Source organism: Ursus maritimus, unplaced genomic scaffold (genome assembly GCF_017311325.1).
Source record: "Ursus maritimus isolate PB19 unplaced genomic scaffold, ASM1731132v1 scaffold_8, whole genome shotgun sequence".
NCBI lineage: Eukaryota > Metazoa > Chordata > Mammalia > Carnivora > Ursidae > Ursus > Ursus maritimus.
Window position 1 is genome coordinate 62,057,523 of NW_024426996.1, and position 11,812 is coordinate 62,069,334.

Here is an 11,812-nt window from a genome sequence, read left to right on the forward strand (position 1 = left end):
GGGGCTACTCCTGTTGATAATCATATTCCACTTACCCACTAATATCAAAGCCTCCTAGTCAGTTTCACTCATAGCCTCATGGAAGAAACTGTAGCCAAGTGATACACAGTGCCCGCCTTCCGAGAGACTTCAGTGTCATTGGGAGAGAAATACGAGCATAGTTATAAATCCAGGGTAGGACGTGAGGAATTCAAAGCCGCTCAGGCCCTCAGAAGAGAGAGGACTCACATTGACTGAGCAGAGGCAGGAAAGCCTCTCACAGATGATAAACTGAGATGAGCCTTACAAAGAGGTTGGATGACGGGAAAGCCCAGGCCAGGGAACAGCGCGTGTGTCGGCATAGAGGTATGAAGGCGCGTCCTGGGTCTCAGAGGAATGGTTGGTTCCATGCAAACCTGCCCACGGTGTGGACCCTGCCCGAAGGTGCAGGATGGAGGAGGGGCTGCAGGGGGGACTGGGGCATGCTTTGGGGTGATGAGAGCAGGTAGGAAACAAAAACATCTTCACCTGGCATCTCAGTAGAGAATGATGCCAATAAGCCCATCTACGGAAGGGGGCTAAAGGGACAGAGACCTGGGGATTTACAAACAATAAGAGAAAAAGAAAAGCTCAGTACTTTGGACCTGATTAGAACAGAGTTCTTCAGGCTGCAAGAGAGAAGGAGGGGGATCTTGCTTTAAAACTCATAGGCTTCTCGCATCTGTTTCCCACTCTCCGGGTCTACCCTAGATAGCCATGGAGGAGGCACGACTGTGCAGGGGATGGGGGTGTGTGTGCAGGAAATCTGTGTGTGCAGAGTCGTGTTGATTTCGGAAGGAATTCCGAGAAAGAGAGAGAGACAGGGAGGAGAGAGAGAGAGAGAGAGAACAAGGTAATGTTTAGTTTGGGTCATTCAAAACAGGATTATGCAGAAAGTTCTAGCCTTTAGGAGCCAGACCCTTATCTTGAGAAGGGATTTTCCAAATTCTTCTTCCTCCCTCAGTGTATCAAGAGTAAGCCTAGAGCTCAGAGTCCTTCCGTTGGCGCAGTAAGAGACCAAAGCCAGTCCTTAAGGGCTTAACAAGAGTCACAAAGGAGGAAATAGAAGTAAAGGAAAAGCCCACCCTTTTTCTGTACCTGACAATCTTTTAAAAAGAGGAGGAAGTGGACAGTGTGAATAGCCAAGCAATCAGAGGAATTGCCCTGCTGTTCCCATCTCTGGGCCTGCAGAGGGGAGGGTGCTCGTGGTATTACCCTCAGGACTCTGGGTGGAAGCCCCTTCACAAGCCACCCCATTAGAACCCAGGGCACAGCCCCAGAAAAGGAGTTCCATGTGGTCTGCCTGGGGGAGGCCTGGAGTTCAGCTTCCCTGGGCACACCCTCAGTCCCATGGGGTGCAGATGCTACGGTGGGAGACAATGGGCCCACCAAATGGCCTGCTGTCATGATACAAGGTGACCTCCCAGCCACCTAGGGACTCCCAGTCTAAGGAGCGGACCTCCCAGCTAACAGACTGAAAAACCAATGGAAAGAGCTTAGGGCTCCTGCCCCGCTGAGGCCGAGGCACCAAACTGTCACCAGGAGCATTGCCTGGGCTGGAGGAACAAGGCACTTTTTCAGTCCTGGAGTCCAGCAGGCCAAGTATGACCCGGCCAAAAAAAAAAAAAAAAAAAAAGGAGCTCTCCCCAAAGACCAGTGCACAGCACACATCCACGGGCCTTGGTGGGACCAAAGAATTGACTGCCTCTGGTGCGGTGAGAGGAGGGAGCTTCCTCACTCCATAATCCCACGCCCCTAGGGTGGGGGACAGAGGGGGTAACTATCGGAGACACTGAGTATTTTTTCCTAAAGACTGAGTATTATCTGCAGGGTTTAAAACATCAGTTAAAATTTAACTGGATTGGACATTTAGCTTTTCTTCCCCATCCCACTAACTACTGGGTGGGGTTCAGAGGAGAAAGACCAGATTAGTTCTAAGCAAAATAATGATACTCCATTTTCCCTTCACATCCGATATGTGGTGAGTTCCGTTCGAGCAGCCGGCCACGCTGAGCTCTGGGGACACCAGCTCCAGGCCTGCCCTGGACTCCTAGGGCCCTGGGGAGGGGCGCCAGGGAGCCTGTGAAGAAGGCTCCCTGGGGCTGCTGCCACAGGGCGCAGAAGCTGAAGGCCACCCCACTCCCGTCCTGAGGCGTGGGGAGGCCTTGTGGAGAGCAGCTGAGCAAGAAGAAGGGTCTCTGCTCTGCAAGGTGGGAGCCAGCCTGCAGTGCGCTGGCCAGGGGTGGGGAGAGGAGAGAGCTTCTCAGTAGCGGGAACTAATGAGAAGCAACTGGAAGGAAAGACAGATGCTAAAAAGAGACATAGGAAGAGAACTAAGGGCTTGGTGTCCAGGAGAGGACCTAGACCCAGGCCAGGGCCTTTGCCACGTGCCCAGAGTGGAGAAAATGGCCAAAAGTGGTGTTGCGGAGACAGAATGTCTGGGGGGCTGGGCTGAAAAATAGTGGGGGCCATCTCCAGTCTGAGAGTCTAGGAACAGAGGAGGGCGGGAGAAAGAGGGGGACAGGGAGAAGGAGAACCACCATGGCTCTCATTTACTGAGATTCAGGCACAGGGTTGGGGAGGCTGTTCCCAAGGCTGTGACGCCCAGGAGGGGCGCTCGGGGCTGGGCAGGGACGGGACCACCTTTCAGGGAAGCAGCAGGGCCCTCCTTTGAGCCCCAGGCCCAGGAGCCGAGGCGGCGGCTTTCCGCGAGGCGCTGCTGCCCCCTCCTGGGCACGCTCCGCAGGCCCCTCTGGCTCTGGGAGCGGCTTCGGGCGCAGTGGGGTCGGGGAGGCGGGCGCCTCGGGGCCGATCCCCCTCGCAGGTGTCCGGTCTGCAGCCGCCTTGAGTCCGCTCGCGGCCCTCCTCCGTCGCTGGGCCGCATCCGCGCGTCTTCCCAGCGGTTTGGCCGTCTTGCCCGGCCGGCCGTGGAGCGTGGAGATCGAGGGGGCCTCCGTGGGCTCAGACGGGGGTTAAGGCCCCCGGCCCTACCGGTTCCTGCTGGTCCCTAAGCTCCCTGGGCCTCAGGTGCTCACTGGTGAAGTAGGACCGCACAGAGGGACTTGCAAAGGCCCGGCTCCGTCCTGGCACAGGGGTGAGTGCCCAAGAAATGAGTCATTATTGTGCTCGGTCTCCGGCCGTCCTCGGTCCACGGACACACAGACTGGAGATGGCCCCCACTGCTTTTCAGCCTAGCCCCACCCGGCACTCTGGCGTCCCAGCTCCACTGTGGGCCGCTTTCCCCGCTGTGGGTACGTGGCAAAGGCCCTGGCCCAATTCTGGATCCTCTCCTGGACACGGAGCCCCCACTTCTCTTCCCAAATCTCTTTCTAGCATCTTACTTTCCTTCCAGTTTCTTCTCATTAGCTCCCACGACTGCATGACTCCCTCCTCTCCTTCACACAAACCTCCCCGATCCCTTTCTCCTTCAGGTCTCCACTGAGCACACTCTGCCTCAGGCCCTATGGGCACCATGACTTCCGATGTCCCTGATGACCTTCAGTTCATCCCGGGGTCTCCAGTGACCTCCTTCCCCACAACCCAATGCCCAATTCTCAGACCTCAGTTTCCTTGCTGGCTACTTTTTGTCCACCAGCACGAGCGGCTGGGCTCCTGCTTGGCTTTCTCATCTTTTCATTCTACACACTCACCTGAGAGCTGTGATCCCCTCACCACCACCCTTGCCCATGGCCTCCTTCCCCCAACTCCCGCACCCACCCGCACAGCCCCCTAGGGCTCCAGCTGCTCACCAGTCTGTCTTCAGCTCAGATCCTTAACCCGGCTCCCTATCTCTCCATGCAGGTGAGCCCTGGTTGTCTCCATACAGATGGGGAGAGGTACCACCAACCCTGCAGGTCCAAAACTCTATGCTCCCAGAAGTGGTTCTTCCACGGAAATCTAGGAGACAGTTTTAACTCCTTTCTGTCTCTTACTCACCCCTCCTACCATCCAACCTGTTGTGCATTCTGTCAATTTTGTCTTATTCTACCTTACTGCCTAGAATCCTTTTCTCACTGCCATGGGCTCAACAGCAATTTAGTGGGTGCCTATTATGTACCAGGGACTGCTCTAAGCTCTAAGCATTGTGCATGCATGGCTTCATTTAATTCTCTTAATGGTCTGGTGGAAATAAGAAGGGACTGAGGCGTTGAGAAGTCATTTGCTCAGGGTCATCTAGGTAATAAGTGGCAAAGCCCAAATGGGCCCGAGGTCTTGCTGACAGTAGAGCCCTTGCATTTGCTTTTGTTGTGCAGTGTTATTCCAGGATGGGGTCATTCCTCACATAGGTTGTCACATCATCTCTCCTACTAGTTTTGCTGACTTTGGTCTTCCCCTCCCCACAGTGTAGCTATCAACAAGACGACCTCCTCTCTGTTGCGTCCTAAAACTAAAATTTAGTCCTGGCACACTCCTCAAATCCTTTCAGTGGCCTCTGCTGCTCTTAAGCTAAATTTTACGCTCTGGAGCCTCCTCCTACCTTTTTACCCATGCTGTTTTTTTACTTATTTTTCATATTACGTGTGCAGTTTCCCCTAGATCCCCAAGGCAGAATCAAGTGATTTATCAGTTGGGACTAGCTTCAACTACATGTAACAGAAACACTAATTAATGGTGACTTAAATGAGATCATTAATTCCTCCCTCTCAAAGATTTTGGAGTATACAACTCAGAGTTGGCATGGTGGCTCGTTTTTATTGCCAGTGATCCAAGATCCTTTTGTCTTTTTGCTCCACGATTCTTAACACTGGCTTCCATCTTTAATGTCTCCTCATGGCTGCAATATGGCTGCTGCAGCTCTAGCAATTACAATGACATCCTAACAGCAGGAAAAAGGAAAGGTCAAGGGCCAAAGTGTGTGCCTTCCAGCTAGCTTGGCTGCCTTAATAAGCTCTTCCAGAAGTTGCATCCAGTGACTTCTATTATATACCTTTGGTCTCTCTACAGATAAATTGGAGAATGTAGTTTTTGAGTTGGCTACATTGGAAACCCTAATGGCACAGAGGTCCTCTTAGGGAAAAAGAAGAGGAAGGGTATAGATGGGATAGACAGCTAGTCTCTGCCCAGATTTCCTTCCTCTGCATCCCCCTGATACTCCTGCTCTATGTCTGCCATTGCCCTTTCCAAATCTCCATGTAAATATCTGTTTATCGACTTGTCTCTCATATCAGTTTGAATACTCCATGCAGAGAATGGCACCTGGCACGCAGAAGGGGTTCAGTATAAGTTGCTATTGAATCCCGTCCATATTTAAAGAGATCATAGAATTCTGGATCACAGACCCCATCCCGAATTCCATCACTGGACATAGTCACACAAGAGAATGTTCTTATTCTTAGGAGATACATGCTGAAATGTTTAAGGGTGAAGTTCATGATGGCAGTAACTTACTCTTAAATTGTTCTGCAATAATAATAACAATATGTATCATATTTAGATACAGATATTATATGTGTATAGAGAGAGTATTGGTTAATAGGTAAGTAGGGAGATAGATGATAAAGAAAATATGGCACAGTTTTAAGAATTGGTGAGTCTTAGTGAAGATTTATGGGAGTTCATTTTTCTATTGCAACTTTTCTGTAGAATTTTTTTTACCAAAACGAGAAGTTACAAGGATCACAGAACTCTAGAATTTGAGACTTAAAAGGAGGACCTTGCAAATTGTTGAGTCTGTTCTCTCAGAGAGATGACATGTCTTTCCTAAGGCACAGACTCCCCTGGTCTTCTTCAGCCATAATAACAGCTTAGCTTCTTACATGTGCCCACAATCCCTTCTCCACAGAGCTTTGCGCATGCTGTTCTTCAGCCTGGAATGTTCTTCCTTCCCCTTGTTGCCTGATTCCTTCTAATTATTCTTCAGATTTCTGTTCAAGCGCCACTTCCTCAGGGAAGCCCTCCCTGACTCTCCTGACTGTGTCCAGTGCCCCCGCTACAGGCTTCCATACCTCAGATATTTCTCTTCATCAGCTCAGCGGAGATGCACTTTGCCTCGGTTTATGTGATTGGCTCCTGTGCCCTCTTCTACACTGGTCATTAGTACAGCTCACCCTCACACAGTCTTGCTCTGAACCAGGTTCCGTTCTTGGTAATTTGCATGGAGTTAGTGTTCACCGCGAGTCCCAAATCCACAAGTTCAGGTGGATCAGATCTCTCTCCGAACGTGTATGCCACACTGAGACTTGGTTACGTCCGCTTGGGTGCCACACAGGTATCTAACACTCAGCATGTCCGACACTGAACTCCTCATCTTCCCTCATGGGGCTGCTTCTCCTTCCGCTCTTCTGTTTCCTCCTACAAGAAATGGCAGCACTCTCCACCCAGCTGTCCCCACCCCACACTGGGCACATCTTAGACCCCTCCCTCTCCTTCTGCCACCAAAGCTACTCCATTACCAGATTCTGCTTTCTTACCTCTGAAATGTCTCAGTCCCTCCACTTCTCTCCCTCTCCACTATGATTCCTCTCATTCAGGTTGCCCTGGGTCATCTCTGCAATTGAATTCCGTCGGATCTGTCTTTGTTCTGTCTTTATTTTACCCCACACCTTAAATCCATTCTCCACGCTGAAGCCAGAATTCCTTCCTAAATCATCAAGTTCACCATCCCACTCTCCTGCTGAAAAGCAGCCCAACAACTTGATGAGCTAATAAACTTGGAAACTCTCACAGTATAAGTGCTTAGAAATTTAAGTACATAACTGACTTTGCAAGAAAGAAGGACAAATGCCCCTTTGCGTCAAAAATGAAGACGACACTGACAATGAGAGTACTTAGCACAGGAGATGAGGCCACGCAGCCCTGGGAGTGGTTGTTAGACCTTGAATGGGCCTTAATGGTAGGGGGCTGGACTTTCTCAAGGGATGCAACAAAGTTAAAGTTTGGCCTCCATATTTGGCCAATATCTGCTTTTCAGCTCTGGCTTTCGCTTTTGCCTTTGGAAATCCAAGTATTCAAACACCCATTTCAGTGGCATCCGAGCATCCTTGAACTTGTGCAATTATCAACCATCATGGGATTCTATCCACCAATTTATCCACCGATTTCACCAGTTTTCCACTTACGTCTTTTCTCTTCTCCAGGATCCAATCCAGGATACCATATTGCATTTAGACTTATTCCATTTTTAGCCACATATTCTTTAATCACCTCTTCATGTGATGATTTTGTAAAATCATTTTCTGTAGACTGAAGACAACGATAACGGAGGTTTTTTTTCTCTGCCATGGTTAATCAAAGCTATTTTCTGTTACTGATCATTACAATTTTTTCTTTCCACTTTATCACTCTTTTTTTGGTAATGGTACATAAATGTTTAAGATTATTGTCAACCTTGGAAAGACCTCTATGAGACTTCTCTCACAAACGAGCTGTAAATACTTAGTGTGTTCGTAATTATATGCACTGCATTCTCAAATGTATTGTTGATGAAAGAAAACTCCCATTTTGACTAGCCTTTGAGTAAGAGTGAATCCTCCACTTATAATTTTACATTTCTGATATCAGAAGAATTTCCTGTGGACTAGAAAATTGTAGATGGCTCTATACATCTTAAACCTTGTTTCTCTACCATCCACATATTTTTGGTATTGAGCATTGTAGGATTTTTTGCTGTGTGCCAGGCAAGGCAGCATGTGGAGGGTAGGAGTATTGCTGGAAGCCATTCCAGAATTTGTACACCCAGCAATAACTGAACTATACATGGAAATGACTGCAAACCGTCTAATATATCCCATGAAACCCATACTAAATGTAGGCCAAGTCTTTTTCCTTCTTGTCAAATCCCCACGGTCATGCCAATGCCATCAACATGAGGAGAAGTTGGAAAAAATTACAGTGAATTATTTTTTTTAATATTATTTTTCTGGATTTTATAGGTAATGTTTGTTTTTACTTGTCAACTTGCTAAAATTTGTTGACATTTCTTTTCTTGTAGTCAACGTTTACTTTCAGTCTTAATTTTGTATTCATAGTTTGCATTGTTTTTTTCCCCAAAAGGAACCAAAGTTGCATAAGCTTCAGGCCCCACGAAAAGTGGGTCTGTCCTTGACTGAGAAAGTTCGTCACTCACAAACATCAGTGAGAAGCTACCGGAAGATATTTTTCGGGAAGAAGAAAATGAAATCCAGAAGGAAGAGGTGGGATTCAAGAAACAATGAAATAAATAAGTAAGTGTTAATTAAATAATAGTAATAATAATAAGAAAAGAAGCCGTTCCTCGCTGCTCTGGTATATAAACACTGTGTTGTGGCTGACAAGGTCCTTTGTGACCTGGTGTTTGTTGGCATCTGACTTAATCGGGTGCCACTCCCTCTCACCACCTACTAGAAAACAGCCCTGAGTCTGTACATCTGCACCGGTGCCCCTAGGCATTCCCACATTCTGTTCCTTTTCACTGGAACACGCTTCCCCTTCCTTCTTAAGGAAGAGACACTACACGCTGTCAGCCGAGATGAGGCGCCCCTCCTGCTAAGACCATGCTGTCACAGTCCCTTGCCTTGAACTCTTCCCTTGTCTCCATCCAGAGACAGAGCCTGGTTCCCTCCTTGCAATACCCCAGCCCTTAGCACCGAACCTGAAGCAAGTAGGCAGTCTGTTAATATTCACTAAATACATAGGTAAACTGAGAATGGAAACAAAACCTTTTCTTTTCAGCTCTTGTCATCTCAACTGCTGCTAATCTGTGTTAATGCTGGTCCGCTTCCCTGAGTCAACTCAGTGGAGTGAAAACAATGCAGTCTCTTTTGGATGACTGTGCCCTTCCTTTTGTCATCTTAGGGTACAGTAAATGCTGTTGACACCACGTTGGTGCCCCTTCCAGATCCCTTCAACGTACCCCGGAAGTGGCCTCCAGAGAGTTCCGCACTGACCTAGGGCTCCACGTCTCTCTCAGGCTGAGGACGTTCTCTGGCTGCAGGCGTGAGTTTGGGAGCGTCAGGGAGTTTCCACACCAGGAGGAAACTCTACTAACCAGCAACAGCTTCCTTACCTGTGGGGCAGTCTGAGGCATGTCCCACACAGTCTCTCCGAGGGTCCTGAGCAGGACTGAGCTCCAGATGCCCAGAGTCACTCCACCTCTGCCTCATGCGCTTCCTGGGTTCATGTCCTGATGAAACTGCTTTCATCCCGTGCTTGTCTCGGGGTCGGCGAGGACACAGCATTGCCACCTGTCACGGTCTAGCAGTGCAGCCATAGCAGGGGCAGCAGACTGGGTGGAGTGTTGTTGGACCCAGGGCATAGCTCTGGAAGACAGTGGTTTGGAAAAGAAATTCCTGAAATGTGTACATTTCGATAGAATGAATCTTTCTGCTCTGAGCTTCAGGAAGTTTCCAACTTGAAATGCTGGAAGAGGAAAGTCTTAAAAGTGGGGCAGTTCATAGCTCCATTCAGAGGGAGAGGAGCATTGAAAAACAAAATCTTGGTTAACAGAAGTTTCATTGGAGTGACTCAAGTATGAAAGTAATTCTCCGGCCAGCATGTTGGCCAATGTCTTTCATATAACCTGAGCAGCAGAGCAGGGGAGACTGTGGGAGTCTCAGGCTGGGACCCAGATTCCAGGGAACTCAGGAAACCTGCTCCTGCCGCCTACATAAAGTCTTAGTATTTTAAAACAGGACCACTTCGAGTGTCCCTGTTCTCTGCCTCATCCTTCAGAGGCAGGGCTACTGGACTTAAGCCTCACCATTACCTGATTTGCGTCTTCCTCGTCTAGGAAGGAGATTACTGGCCAGCCCCTCCCAGGGCCCCTGCCAAGGCCTTTCCTGGACTTGGGGTCAACTGACCAGGAGCAAACAGTCCCCATGGGAGTCACTCCCCTTAGGCAAAGGCACTCAGCCAGGGGCTTGGCAGGTTCCCAGATTGTAAATCTCTGCATTTCACAGGAGGCTTTAGACTCGAAACCATGACAATGCAAGAGGAGAGTCTTCAGAGTTCAACAGTTTGTAGACAGATACAGAGAAAATGGAAAAGAGAATCCATCTCTGGACTTGGTTGTCTGGAGAGAAGGAGGCCGACTCATGAAGAGGTTTCCAGAGAGGACTGGAGTGCACAGATGGTAAAGCCATCAAGGGGAGATAGTGCCAGAGGTCAGCACAATGGGTGCCCTTGTGCCTTGTTTGGGGACTTTTGTGTTTATATGTTTGTGATCGCTGTCCCCCATGCAACCCCAAACTGGGGTCTGCTAAGAAAAATAGCCTGGCTTACAACGGCATTCTTCCAGCTCCACTTGAAAGTTTGAAAAACCCTTGGATAGGAAAATAACCTCAGGGAGCCAAGGCTTTCTGCACTTGGTGAAGCCCTAGACCGAAAATACACATAAGAACACTTCGCTTTGAAATGCCTGCAGTACTCCTATCTGAGTCATCTGAAAACAAATAAAAAGAGACCTAAACAAACAAACCTAATTGTGCACGGAAACACGGCCAGGTTTCCAGCCTGGCTTCCCCTCTGTTTTCATTAGTCAGAAGCCAATGTACGCAGCTTTCATGGTATCCAGAACAAGCAAAATATTAAAAACAAATTGCCGAGGTTTCTCCCCTTCCCTCCTCCCGTCCCCGTGCACCACACGGGCCAAGTTCCTGACTTCTCTCTTGGCTTTCAAACTTCTTTCTTCCAGTCTTGATGGACAGCTGCCTGCTTACCAGGCTGCCCGTGGTTGACCAGCAGCCCTGGTTGACACAGGCATTTGTGAACATCAGCAATTACTGCATACTCAGATGAAATTCAGAAAGGAATGTTATGGGTCTTGAGATATTATTATTGTTACCAATAGTCAATGCAACTGGTTTGAAAATCAGGCCTGCCAACCCAAATTCACTCGATCTAGGTCTACCCATTGCTCTCAGCTAAAACCCTACCACCTACCTTTCTTTATCCCTCTTCTACTTATTTCACCATTAAGTAGGCATTCCACTGCAGCGGACACCCCTTGTCTTATTTCTCCAATGTTGTCAAGCTAACAGAATTAAGTCTGAAGCTCCTGGTGGAGAGAGCTTGTATGACAAGAAGAGCAGAGCTGAGTATTAGAGAGGAATAAGAACTCATATGACATCATCTGAGCACCTGGATCCAGCCATGACTGAAGACTGACCACCCTGGACTTTTCTGTTATATGAACAACTAAAATCCTTGTTTCACTTAAGCCTCTGTTAGTTGGGTTGTCGTATCTTGCATCACAAGTGCGTGCACACACAACTCTCAAAATGCCACCTGAAATTAAAATCTTTGCATCTTCCAAGTAGACTACTACACACTTTTTTTTTTTTAAATTTCTGGGACTGATCTCTCAAAAGGAAGATTTTTTTTCTCCAGGCAAATTTAGTTTCGGTTAAATGCTGCAGGGAAGTTCAGAAGACAACCCACTTTAGCCCTGAATCCTGTGAGAAAGATTGCCTCTGTCCCTTGTAGTGTGGTAAGAGATGAATGAATTCTCTCACCTAACTCATATTTGACACAAAGAACAAAATCAGGTAGTAATTACCGAGGAATTTCTTTGCACTCTTTGGCTTATTTTGATGATCAATTCCAGGCATCCTGTTCTGTGAGGCTAGGGGGACATCTAAGTGCCAGGATTAGTCTAGATCCAAAGCATGTAAAAAACAATAACAACAAATACTTGCCAAACAAAAACCAATGATACACCAACAACATCTGGGGAACAATTGAAACTGTAGGGCCAATTTTTTTTTCTTGTTCTATATGCCATGAATAGGTGGGAACTTGGCTTCTTGTCTCTCCTAATAACTAACCAGAAAAAGAACTCATGTTAACTCCTTTATTCCAATTTTCCAGTTAAGAGTGA

General features: G+C 48.0%; 1 long non-coding RNA gene across 1 annotated transcript; it reads left to right on the forward strand.

Annotated features, from left to right (window-relative positions):
• The first annotated feature begins 214 nt into the window (after positions 1 to 214).
• On the forward strand, positions 215 to 11,457 carry LOC103658382. The gene is made up of 3 exons (XR_567138.2): positions 215 to 345; positions 8,011 to 8,180; positions 8,791 to 11,457. It is a non-coding gene; the product is annotated as an uncharacterized LOC103658382 (long non-coding RNA).
• The last annotated feature ends 355 nt before the right edge of the window (positions 11,458 to 11,812 follow it).